Source organism: Corella eumyota, chromosome 4 (genome assembly GCF_963082875.1).
Source record: "Corella eumyota chromosome 4, kaCorEumy4.1, whole genome shotgun sequence".
Lineage (NCBI taxonomy): Eukaryota > Metazoa > Chordata > Ascidiacea > Phlebobranchia > Corellidae > Corella > Corella eumyota.
Genome location: NC_137493.1, coordinates 9,105,305 through 9,116,095, shown reverse-complemented (window position 1 = coordinate 9,116,095; position 10,791 = coordinate 9,105,305).

The following is a 10,791-nucleotide window of genomic DNA, read 5'->3' as shown; positions in this document are numbered from 1 at the left end:
CCGAAGTATTAAATTGTACGTAATCTGTTTATCCTCATTTTTGGAATTGTTATTTTAAGGGCGTGGTTTAGTTATAACCAGACAAAAAAAAAACGATTCAGTTAGTTTTAATGTCTGGTTACAACTAAACCAATACCTTAATATTAAAAGGTTTGATATTTTGGTTATATGCTAAATATAAAAAATGACAATAGTTGCTTGATACAAATTTTATTTAAAAATAAAAAGCGTGTTTTGAAACATCTGCGGTTATAATTTAAATAAACGTGAACTAATAACGATTTATATACAGCAACGATAATTAATGAGTATTTACATATATACATCTACTAAAAATAAGCATAATTTATTAATTATTTTCAGTTTTGGAACTTGTTGAGTAACTTTGTTTATCACTGTCCTTTTCAAAAGTTTCAATATATTGTGGAGGGCCATTTGAACAACTTCTAATTTGTACACAAGACTTATTTCCAAGCATTGTACTAAAAATAATATGTGAAGTATAATAAAGTTGGATAACATCTCTTTCCATTAAAAATTAAAGTTAAGTAAACTATATTGACAGAACAAACTTTAACGGATTTTTATAACACAATAAAACAAATTAATAGCGGCTCAATGTAAGTACCTTTTCTAAATCACAGACTTTAATCGCTTTACACCCTTTATCAGATTTTCTATAAAAATACCAAGATCCTAATTGCAAAGCAAATAACTCAAATATTAGTATCCAGGCATTCAAAACTAAAAAATAAAAAACTAATTAGATCAAATGGTGATTGAAAACCAGGAAAATATTTTATTGTTTTATTATTATTACCATGTAGATATATATATATATATGTATATATTTTAGTCGGCAAAATGTGCAAAATATGCTAAATCAGAATAAAATTTAATAGAACAGGTGTTTTTTTATGTTGTAAAAACGTAATGACCCATCCCAAAATGTAATTACCAAAATGTTATTTTTTCTAATTTAACAGGTTATTCAGATAAAAATGTTATGACAGGAATTAGTGTAAATGTTGTAAAGTTTGACGTCGAGTAGTAGTAAAATTTTGTGACTATTAGTTTTATGAGTTTTAAACCTTTGAACTGTTGCCAAATATTTACTTGGATTAAAGTACAAATTTATGAAATATAAAAAAAAATTGAAAAAATTTGTTTTTGTTCTTTTAAAATTATTAGTATTTTTTAAAATTGATATTAATTTTAATTTTGCTGAAAATTTTTTTTAAATATTTGTTAAAAATGTAAAGATATAACACCCATACGAATAAATAAAAACTTTTTACTTTCTGCTCTTTTATCCCCAGCTGGGTAAGGAAACCCACACTCAATAGCTCCAATTCGATCTAACAATGCAATTATAAAACCTTGTATTGTATTAAGGCCGACCACAATGTTCATTAAAACATATTTTTCTGTAAATAAATTGTTCAAACGTTTGAATATATTTGAAAAGTGAGACATATTTTTTAATTTTTGACTTAAACATATTTTTTTCACTTTACAGCACCAGTTTAGATAAGCAAAAAAATCTTACGCCTGTTATTAAATTCTTGGAGCGTAAACCTATTAGCTCGATTGATCACTATAATTGCATAAACATTTAGAAAGCTGGACAAAGACGCGCAATCGTCATTCAATTTTGCAATAACATCCTAAAATATACAAAATGTTAACCTGTGCAGTACTTAGCTTAAATGTTACAGTTTACATATACAAAATAAATCAGAAAAAAATTATATTTTAATCACATCCTGCAATTAAATAAAGGCCCATAGAGCTATCAAAAAAACATACTAGCACTCCACTTTGTTCAACATTTTCCATCCAGATGCAGGTCATAACAAATTAGCAAAGTGGATACACAAAATAAACTTGTCTCAGGAAACCATGAAGTTTGTTAAGCCGTTGCCTGCCAAATAAAATAGATTAACTTATCCGGTAAATGGACTTTAAATTGTAGATTTATTTTATAAAGGTTGTTGGTTGTAATACAAATATAGAAAAATTATTTTATGTTATGTACAAAGTCATAGGTTGACTAGCTCCACAACAGCAAACAAAACAGCAAGGAAAGGGATGAGTTGAGACAGTTTTCTTATTCAAAGCTTCGACCATGCCATGTTTTCCCCCATAGTAATGCATTTGTAGGGCAAACACTTTGTTTAGAGATACAGCAAAATAACTAAGATAAACAGTTAAACGTAAAGAACATGTTGAATATTTTGAACTTAAACAATATATCTTTTAAAAAAAAATTAAAAATAAAAGATTTTATTATACCAATTAACAATATAGTATTTTAATCTGTTTACTTTACTTACTAAGCTTGTGAAAATTTAAATACTGTAGTAGCTCTTGGTACATATAAGATCATAAGGTTAAGCGATCCCATTACCTGTTACAATATAATCGTTAGTTAAAAAAAAGGATTAAAAAGTACCATCATTAACAAAGAAATGTTTTCAGGGTCAAATAAAATTATTATCCATAAAATAAAACTCAGTTTAATAATTTAATTAAGTTTCAGTTTTTAGAAATTATTCTTTTTTATAACTTATTGGGTAAACGCCAGCCGTCCATATAAAAAATAACAAAATAAAACTTAGTTTAATAATTTAATTAAGTTTCTGATTTAGCAATTATTCATTTTTATAACTTACTGGGTAAACGCTGGCCATCCATATAAAAAATAACACCCGTTTTCTATTCGCAATGTTATTAAAAATGAGGAAGACTTTGTTGAAAAATACGAAAATCATTATAGCTACTATAACTACAGCACTGATTAAATTTCCCTTTGTCTTGGAATTTGTAACTAAAAAATTAAAATTAATTAGTTTATTTTGTACCTAATAAAAAAGCTTAATTTTTTGAGCTATAGATTTAATTTATATTTGTAACTTACTCGATAAATTTAGAAGCATTTGAAAACTACTTGGTGCTGGACCCTCACATAACCAATAAAAAGGTGGTAACGTCAAGTTATTGCTTGCCATCTTTGAGAAATATTATTCTGGGTAACACATTCAAAAGTAGTTTTGCCAATTGCCGGCATTTTAAAATCTAACGTCATTATATACTTTGAAATGATATTAACTTTTACTACTTTAAATTATTTTAGGGGGTGTTAAATTTAATTGCTGTCATATTACGGTTAGCATCAGCTTACTATTGGTTTTTACTTAAACTTTGTTTGATGTAATTTGCTTTATTGCCTAAAAATAAGCAATAAAAATAGGCTAAAGCAGACAATTAGAAATGTAAATAAAAATGTTCAAATTTATTGTAAAACTCTCATAAAAATTGCAAAGCAAAGTACAAGTTTAATACCCAGATGGACGAGTCCAAAAAATTGTAAAGTTGATTAAACATTGGTTTGTGCCATGCACTTAATAACTTAAAAAATAATTTTAGTATTTTTTATTAAGTCTAAAAACAATAAAATATAAACTTAAAATATTGAAACTAAAATAAAACTGTTGTAAATAATAAACTTAGGTCACATGGACTAAAATTTTGTCATAAATTTATATTTATGGTAAATTTTTGTCTTAAATTAAGGCAATTTTAGATTTAACATTTGTAAAACTAATTTATTAATCTTATATTTTCTTTGGATTGTAAATCATTAGCTTTATTTTTAGTTTAAGGTTTATAGATGGTCAATATAAAGGTTTTTAGTGAAAAATAATTTGTGCATTCACATAATTTAACAAACAACACAGTATTATATTAATTGTTAAGATAGTACTTGTGTAAATTTTAAAGTTTGTTATTTTTGTAGGGGTTAATGTTATTAAAGTCTTTAGAATATAAAGTGTGAAGTCAAAGATATACAACAAATTTAATGTTACGATTATAAACATACATAGCGTTTCTTTATTTAACCTAAAATTTTGCAACATAAAGTCCGTAAATAAATCCGTAAAAATACTTTATTGAAATGCGAAAAATTAACATATTTTTAAATTTTTAAACAAAACCCAATATATATTACAAAAACTATAAAACAATTTACATACAAATGTACAGAAAGATGTATTTTAGTACACCACTTAATACTTTAAAAAGTTGGTACAAATTTTAATAAAAACAAATTTTGTACTGAACATTTAGAGAAATAAACATATCATCAAAACTAAACTTTTTTAATCGTTTTTTTTTATTCAGAATCTTTTTTAATTGAGCTTGCCGAACTTGTACTCTGCTTTTCGTTGTCGTATTGAAAAGCCTCGTTATAGTTTGGAAGAGCAAAGTCGTTTGGTTGTTCCTGAATTGGCAAAAGAATTGTGTTTGCTTTCATAGCGCGATACTAAAATTAAAAAATAAAAATTATTTTTTATTTACATGTACAAGAAGTTTCAATTTTTTGAAGTAAGGTTATAATACATTAGGAAGTTATGCCATTTTTTTATAGGCAAGCTGTGGGTATGTTTATGCAAAATTTCTTACATTTTATGCGTGATAAAAAGAAAAATTCTAATATTTAAAAAAAATTAATATTTAAAAAAATTTAAACTTCCAAGACAACTCACAGCTTCCAAATCGCAGCTTTTTACAGCTTTTGCACCTTTGTCCGATAATCTGAAGAAGTACCACGTGATCGACTGTAAAATGAACAGTTCCAACACCAACATCCACGAGTTAAAAACTAAAAGAAATAATTAAGAGATTTTTAAGGGAGATTTATATTTAAAAGGTATAACATTACACAACAATTTTCCTTAAAGTTATCATTTATTGTTAGATAACTTTTGTTAACGACACGATCAAAATTAAACCGCATTTTTGCCATAATAAAAAATACATCGGGGCTAGTCATAGTTTTATCGCATTTTAAAGCTTCGTAACCACTTCAAACACATGTAGGAGCATTTTTTATATCACAGCCAATAAGATAATATTATTACAACATTAAAATAGCATTTCTTTTTTTTGTGTTTACTTAAGGTAAGTTTATTAATCGTTTTCGTATCCTGGGGTTTTATTAGGATCGTAAACTTCAATCAGTTTACGTCAATCTATTTTATGAAGGTAGGCTTCGATTCATTGAACTTTTAACTGCCTGTCATTAAATTTTTACAGCCAAATATTAAATATTTAATTTACTCATTAAAATTTTGTACGCAGGTGTATGCCAATAGGAAAGCCAAATCTTTTTTCTCCGTAAAAGCGATAAAATTTTATAACTTTTAAGCAAAAAATAATCTTTTTTAAAAAAAAAATAAAAATAGAATTGGCCTCAATCGACAGCTCAAAAAAGTTTAATTTTAATAAAATGTGGTAAATAACTAAAAAACTTAAAAACGGTTTACTAATTAGTAAATTTACTTTCAGCTCGTTTTTCATCAGCTGGATATGGAAAACCACAATCTAATGTGCCAGCTGCACTTGCTATCCACAACGCAAATGCTTGTATTGTATTCAACCCGACCACACAGTTCATTATAACAAACTTAGCTGTGAAAAAACGATCAAATTTAGTTGGTTAAAATTACAAAAAAACAGACTTCGTTCCTTTTTGATCTTTGATTAATAAATGTAAACTAAAATTACTTGTGTTTTTTAACAACAAAAATCACTATTTTAAACAAATTTTTTTTAATTTTGAAGTGAGATTATATTAAGTTTTAACCATACCAACTCACCTCTGTTGTTATATTCTTCGAGGCAAAATCTATTGGATCGGTTGATGACAATAATTGCATAAACACTTAAAAAGCTTGACAAAGATGCAACACCATCGAGTAGTCTTGGGATAATAGCCTTAACAAGATTAAAGCATTGTTTGTTATTACATTGTACCTTAAAATCATATTTATGACTTAGTTTATGTATTTTAAAAGTATCAAACAAATCTTTTTGTACGTAAAATTTAAAAAAATTTTGTTCAAGTCACTATTTGTTAAACGTGCTAATATCTTAATACTTACAACAATGCCGCTGTTATCAACGTTTTCTAACCAAACCGCGGTCATTCCAAAATAACAAATGGGATAGACAAAATAAACTTGTCTTAAAAAGCCATGTAGTTTATTAAGACGTTGCCTATATGAATTACAAATAAACAGTAAACAAATTGCAACATTAGACTTTTGTAAACAACTATTATACAATAATTTAAATCGCAATTAAAATTTAAAGATAAACTTTAAAAAATGGTTTGGATATTCTGTTAGTATAACTTAATGACTTACATGGTCATAGGTTGACTAGCTCCACAACAGCAAACGAAACAGCAGGGAAAAGGGTGAGTCGATACAGTTTTACCTCGCAAAGCTTCAACCATGCCATGTTTTCCACCATAATAATGCATCGTTAATGCAAATACCTTGTTTAAAGCAACTCCGAAATAACTACACAAAAGTTAAGCGTGATAAACTTTTTATAAAAACGATAGGTTTAAAAAAATTAAACATAAAATTAATATTAAAATTAATAAAATGTTTAGTTTTATGTTGGCATACCTGGTAAAATTGTTATTTTAAACTTACTAGGTTTGGGCGTATGTAAAAACCGTGGCAGCCCTTGGTACATATAAAACCAAAAGATTTAAAGTTGCCATCACCTAAAAAATAATTTAAATTAAAAAGTACATCCTAGCAAAATAAATTAAGATTTTTATAATGTGTAGTTTTTACTGACAATGAAATGCTAGACTAATGTATTTTATGCATAAAACGTAAACACAGTATGGCATGTTTTAAATTATGAATTTGACCATTCTATGTAGCATTATTATAAAATATTTTACATCGCCTAAACTGTTATTGTCGCGGGCGAATGAAATAAATAAATAACAACTTACGGGGTAGATACTAGCGATCCATACGAGGTATAACACTCGCGTTTTGTTTTCAATGGTGCGGTAAATACAGAATATCTGCTCGAGAAAATTAACGCACATTATAGCAACCATTACTGCCGCTGAGATCATGTAACCACGCTCATCTGATTTGGCAACTTAAGGAAAAAAAAGTTATGTTAACCTGTTTAAAAAATAACATTTAATCAATAATAATCATTAAAGTTTGCTGTAAAACTTACTATAGAAAAGGTTAAATAAAATGTGAGCGGAAGCAGGTGTTGGTCCTTCGCATCTCCATACCCATTCTGGAATAGGTGGTATAATTGGCGGTAAGCCAGTTATACCAGGAGGTAAACCAGTAATACCAGGCGGTAAACTAGGAATTACAGGTGGTAAACCAGTCGGTAAAGTAGGCGGTAAACCGGGAAGTGTTCTATTCAAAATGCCTGCCATAATTATTTCTACAACTTTAAATTTTTTAAACTTTAAAAAAATATCTAGTATTTTTACAATCAAAACAAATGAGACACATTTCCATACGAGAGCTTCTTTTTATAGCCAAGCGACGGGCTATAACTTTTTTATTAGACTTCAGTGCGTAGGCCCGACATTGTTTTACTGGTTTTAATATGTTTGTTTCTGTTGTTATGTGGTATCATTAACACGCAGTAAAATGAAAAATTTAGGCCAGAACACGTCATTCGGTTTTATCAATATCGAATTTACAATATGTATATTCGAGATTTTGCAACAGTTTTATTTTTCAAGAATAGATAAAGAATTTATTAAATGGTGTCCAAAAATATAACAAATATTTTACAAAAAAGTAAATAACGACAATTATCTAATAATTAGACGTTTTTTGTTTGTAATTAAGTTTTTGACTACAAAGTTCATTAAATTTTTTTTACGGTTATAACATAAAAATCGTGAATCACTTGTAGTTTACGGTCCTTGAGCGAACTGTTTAACTATACGGTCATTGTCAATTTTTTCGTGACTTTTCTTACGATTCTAAGTACTTGAATGGCCGAAAGCTACAAAGACTTCTCTTTTTTTTTTTAAATAAATGTATTTTTTTGATTTGAACTTAATTAATTATAAGCCACGACAGTTTTGCCTTATATATTTGAGTTTAAAAAGTATCTTAAAATGCTCAATTTTGTTTTTAAATCGAAAATCACTTAGCATGCTAATTAAAAATGTACGTTTTGGAAGTCGATATTAAGTATATTCTAAGTTTTATCTATACAGCGAAAGTTGTTTATTCAATCAATATAAAATCCATTTAATTTAATTCCTGCCAAGGGACTTAGATTTTACTTTGTTTAAAGTGTAGTTCCGCGGTAAGTATAACCTCAATGCCCATGTTTTATTTATCATTTTAACGTTAATTAATAAGTGAAACAAATTTAAAAAAAATTATAAACCCGTATAAAAAAAACTCGGCGTATGAATTTATATTTTTTTAGTTTTTGTACGTTTTATAATTATTAAAAAATATTATGTAAATGAAACTATTTCCCAGGCTTTTATAAAGCCTTAGCGCTTAGCTTTTTTCCTAAAAGAACTATAAATTGGGCTTGATGATCGTGCTATAATGTATTGTACATGTATAAATATTCTAAAGTTTCGGTATGATTTAAATTATGTATTTAACTTTGTCGTCAAAGTATATAAAGTTTAAGTGGAACATAATAAACAAGCAGAATAAAGTTAGCCCATTGCCCAAAAGATACAATAAAATTTATCCTGGTATAAATATAAAGTGATTAAAACGAAACAACTTCTTTACTGCAAAGCAATATAAAAGTGAGCGTCACATTTTCAACGCACAAACAGAAAAAAGATTTTTTCTCAAATATTCTAGATTTTGTTTTTATTTCGTACCACTCGCTGCGTTGTAAGACTCAAGGTACAACAACGCACTGGATTAAGTTTCGTTTAGCAGAGATTTAAAAGTAAGGTTGCCATTAAATATGAACAGTTTGTTTTGTGTATGACAAATAGAGAGTTGGTATACTGGCATACCTTAAGTTAGCGAAGCGTATATAAAGTATTTTCAAATTCTAGGAATTGTTTTAAATATTATTTGTTGCACCACGTATATTTATTGCCTAAATGATATAATTAAATTAGAACAAGTCTACATTTTGAAATACTGTAAAAAAGACACTGTTATTGTCGTCTACTTATTTGGCTTTTCTTTATTATTTGTATCAATAATTTGGTCATTTTAAAAAGTGTATTGAGCCGAGCGAAAATAGCAAAGATCAAATTATTTAAATGACAATTTGCATTTAATGTTAGTTTTTAGAATTAAAATAATATATTTTTTTTATCGTTAACTGTTGCACATTTAGAGCCTAAAAGAACGCGTTGTATCCAATTAGAGCAACGTATGAAGATTACGGTTTATTTAAGTTAGAAATCAATGCAAGAGTGTACTTAGTCCCAAATCAAATCGATATTAATCAATGTGCTACACCGTCGAACTAATAACCGATACGCGTTTAAAATAATGCGTAAATAAGTAAACAACTTTCGTATAAGATATATAAACACACTTGCATTGTTATAGTACGTGCAAAGGTGTTTAGGTGATAGAAATTTTTGTTAAAGTTGAGAACTTAACTAACAACGTATGTGTTTTTATAAAAATCTTTTTGCGAATGTCAGTATACAATAATCGAATCACTCTTAGTTTAAGGTTCTCTAAAAAATAGGACCGTATAAGTAAAATGATGCGAGAACCGTACATGTAACTAAACATAATACAATAGTTATTGTGATTATAAAAATAATAATAAACCACCATTAGATATGTACTGATGGTAAAGTTAAAGGTATAATATATAAAATTAGAGTATATACGGTTAGGATATATGTATTTACATTTAAACCGTTAATATAAAATAGTTATTTTTTCTAAATTTTATATAATGTTTGTGTAGTTAGAGTAAGTTATGTGTATTGCTAGAGAAAACAATCTACATAAAAAAGGGAGAATTTGTTTATAAAGCTAAGCAGATTGAAATTAAATTTCGTTCACTATTTTGAATTTATAAGCGCATAATGGTTGGTTAATTTTGGTTTTTAAATTAGATTTACCTAAATGAGGTTAAATTTAAATTAATTTTACAAATTAATCGGATTTCTTATGTTTATTATTATGTAATTAATTTAGTGTTGCAATTTACATAATAATATAATTTAGTAAAAATTCGAAAAAAATTGAAAATTTTTTTATAAATAAACAATAAAAAAGTATTACCTTATTTTAAAACTTATTTTGAAAAACAATTTCTGTACGTCTGAAAACCTTTGGGAATAAATTATTGTTATTTTTCATTCGATTTTTGCATTACGTAATATCAAAAACAAAATTAATTTTAATCGCAAAAAAGTAGCGTGACTACAGTACAGGGGTAGAAAATGGTTTATTTTTGTTTGGATAAAAGTACAATATTGATTTGTATTTTATTAAATTTATTATGATATAAAAATCAATATGTTGTACATATAGCATAAAAAATACCGTGATAAATCGATTGAAATTTATTACAGTAATTTTAATTTAAGGATACGTTGTTTTTTGATTAAATTTTAAACGTAAATATTAAAGCTTGCAGCTTGCATATTTGTTGGTTACTAATGGTAGTAAAAGTGTTTTTGTTATCATTAATAATTTACAACTTGTTAAAATGTTTTAAAACAATAAACAAACTAGCACATGGTCAGTTTTTTTTAGATTAAAATGGATTAAAAAGATAAGAAGTTTTGGCGAAGTAGGCTACAAATAATTACAAAATGTCTTATAGCTAAAGGTCACATTAAGAAGAATCAATAATTAAATTAAAAGCATCATTTCCACTTAAAAAGGCTCGTAGTAATATGTTATTTTAATTTACCTGTCAAAGTTAAATAGTAAGCTTTATATATTGCAAATAAAACAGAGCATTTATAAA